Here is a 2,659-nt window from a genome sequence, read left to right as displayed (position 1 = left end):
CCAATCCAGGACTTCCTGCCAGAGGAATGATGCCACCCATAGTGGGCTGGGCTCTCCAGCATCAATTACTAATCAAGACATTGCTGCTATGGACCTATCCATCCTCAGACCGACTGGATTTAGGCAATCCCTCTACTGATTCTAGGCTGAATCAAGTTGGTAAGTATCAAGGGTTCTTTACCTCTGCGCCCTCACTCCAGCGCCAATTTGAGCTTCTAATTAAAGCCTCAGGAATATATCGTTGGGAACTACAAAACCTGCAGCAGGAGTTTATATTGTTGTCTTTTCCATAATGTTCCTGGGTATGGATTTCCTTAGGGGAGAAAGAATGAGACCTAAAGTGATACAAAATAGGCAATCAGACAAGCAACTAAATAAAACCTAGGGATGTAGCTCTGTTGGCAGAGCGCTTGCCTAGCATGCACGAAGCCCCACGTTTCATCCCAGCCACCTCACAAATCCAAGCCTGGTGGAACAAACCTGAAATTCCTTCTCTTGGAAGGGGGAGGTAGGAAGATCAGGAAGTTCCTGACCACCCTCAGCCACATAGCAAGTTAAGCCTGGGCTATGCGAGACCCTGTCTGTAGATAAATAAACAGATGATTTTAAAAGCTGCCCATAAGGGAACTTATATTTCACCATTACCATTCTAGTACTTTCCATTTACTGTTAAAGCCACAGCCTCCTGGGGCTGGATAACGCTGGGAGACCTCAAGGTGAGTCCTCCCGGAGGCTGCCAGCTCGGCAGTCAGCGAGGAGAGCAGATTTCCGTTTCCTTGGCCTGCCTTCGGGAGGGAGTGGCGGAGGGGCCTCGCGTAGGGGAGGGCCGGTAGGGGCGTGGCCTCCGGAGGGAGGGCTGGTGGAGGGGTCTCAGGAGGGAGGGCCCGAGGGCCGGACCCACAGGGCGACCTTAAAAATTGCCCGGGGGCCCGCGGCCGCCAGCGGAGCGCGCGGGCGGCAGAGGGCGAGCCGGACACAGTCAGGCTCGGCGGTGAGGCTGCGGGAGCAGGCGGGAGCGAGCGANTGGGCGGCCGGCCGGGCTGGGGAACGCGGCTGACAGTCCCCGCCCTGCCGCACACGTGCCGCGGCTCCCGGCGCGCGCACCAGGCTCGCTGCGGGGTCCCGGGAGACGCGGAGGGTCGGGCGGGCGCGGTGGCCAGTGTGCGCGCGCTGCGCGGAGCAGAGCGGAATCCGGGTCAGGCCGGGTGAGGCGCTCCGAGCTGCGGCAGTAGTTGGCACCCCGGTTGCCCCGGGCTCGGCCCGAGGGGTTCGATTGATGGTGGTGGTGGTGGCCCGCAGGCGGCCTTCTGCCGCCCGGCTGCAGCTTCAGACAGGTCCCTCCTTAGCGAAAGGCAGCCTCACCTGCGCTGAGCGCCCGGGAAGTTCTTTCTGGTACCCTAGGAACCAGTGGTAGTGTCGGCGGCGTTGTTTCTGGGACTGCTGGGTAGTTTGAAGGAAGAGGGTGAGACGCTCAAAGGATTCGGGGTTTCTACTCCAAATGGTACNNCAAGCTCCTAAATTAGTTTAAATCCGCGCAGACCGGTCTGGTTTCTGCAGGTCCTGCATTTCCCCCAAGCCACAGGTGATACTCAGGTCATTGTGCATACTTTCTGGGTTCATCTGTTAGTAGTGTTTCTGTCTTCTAGGTTTAATCCCCAGCACGGGAAAGTATATATATATATATATATATATATATATATATATATATATATAAAATTGTAATTAACATCATTTCCTCCCTTCCCTTTTCTACTCCTAACCCCTTCGTGTAACCATATCCCCTACCCCCTTCCAAATTCATGGCCTCATTTTCTCAGGACATACAATGCTACTTGTCTGTATATGGTGGATAACCAACTGGGGGATTGTTCTCTGGGGAAGACTATGCCCCCATTCCCAGCTTTCCTTACTTGTTTGTAGTTCTTTGTCAAGGGTTGAGACCCCCTCCCCCGAGATTTCCTTATCCATGTTAGTGTGTCTATTGCTTTCATCCTCATGTAGGTCTTGTCCCCAAGTTGATGCGACTTCATGGCCTTTCTAACATTTCTAGGAGACTCAAGTTCACAGCAAACTTACTGTCCCTTTGGCTCTTGGAGTGGGGAATTAAAGGTTAATTCTGCACATATTATTTCTCTAGGACTTGAAATGTTTTCATTTGGCCTATGTGAAGGGGTTGGATTTATAGTGACTGCCTAATTAGATACACTTTTCTATGCCTCCAAAGCTAGTTCCGAGGAAACAAATGAACACATTGAAGTTCCTCTGAGACCACTTTGGATGCTCCCCACCTGGTTGGTCTTTTACTTTCCCTGCAAAAATGTAGGCACAGGTGTTTCTGCAATCACCAGGTTGCTAGTTTTAAAAGAAAGGTTCTTGGAATATGGTCATTGACTTTTTTTTTTTTTTTATTCTGCCCTTATTTTCTGGACTTTTTGGATGGCTTTGGTATTTGAAAGAACCCTGGCCTAATGCACCAGCCTCCTCATTGTGATGAGGAGTAAAATTGTCCTCTGTTACGTGTAAATTAATTCTGTATTTTGAGAGCATACAGAATAGTTTTGGATGATTGGTAACTTAGATCTTGTATGTTGAGTCATTCTCCTTTCTAGTTAATATTAAATTCATTTCTCAGAAAGGTTTTTTTTCTTTTTTTTTTTTT

General features: G+C 50.4%; 1 protein-coding gene across 3 annotated transcripts in view; it reads left to right on the top strand.

Moving 5' to 3' along the window:
- The first annotated feature begins 60 nt into the window (after positions 1-60).
- The window catches only part of Slc25a15 (solute carrier family 25 member 15), a 25,480-nt gene continuing 22,881 nt past the window's right edge, over positions 61-2,659 (top strand). The window contains exon 1 of one of the 3 annotated variants that reach the window (XM_021170853.2): positions 61-159. The gene's annotated coding sequence lies outside the window, so the exon portion shown is untranslated. Of the gene's footprint in view, positions 160-825; positions 992-1,092; positions 1,206-2,659 lie in introns of those variants that run through there. The other 2 variants (XM_021170850.1, XM_029480431.1) reach the window with 2 other exon arrangements.

This window comes from Mus caroli, chromosome 8, assembly GCF_900094665.2.
Source record: "Mus caroli chromosome 8, CAROLI_EIJ_v1.1, whole genome shotgun sequence".
Classification (NCBI taxonomy): Eukaryota; Metazoa; Chordata; class Mammalia; order Rodentia; family Muridae; genus Mus; species Mus caroli.
The sequence above is the reverse complement of the archived record's forward strand: the minus strand, read 5'-3'. Positions and strand labels throughout refer to the sequence as shown.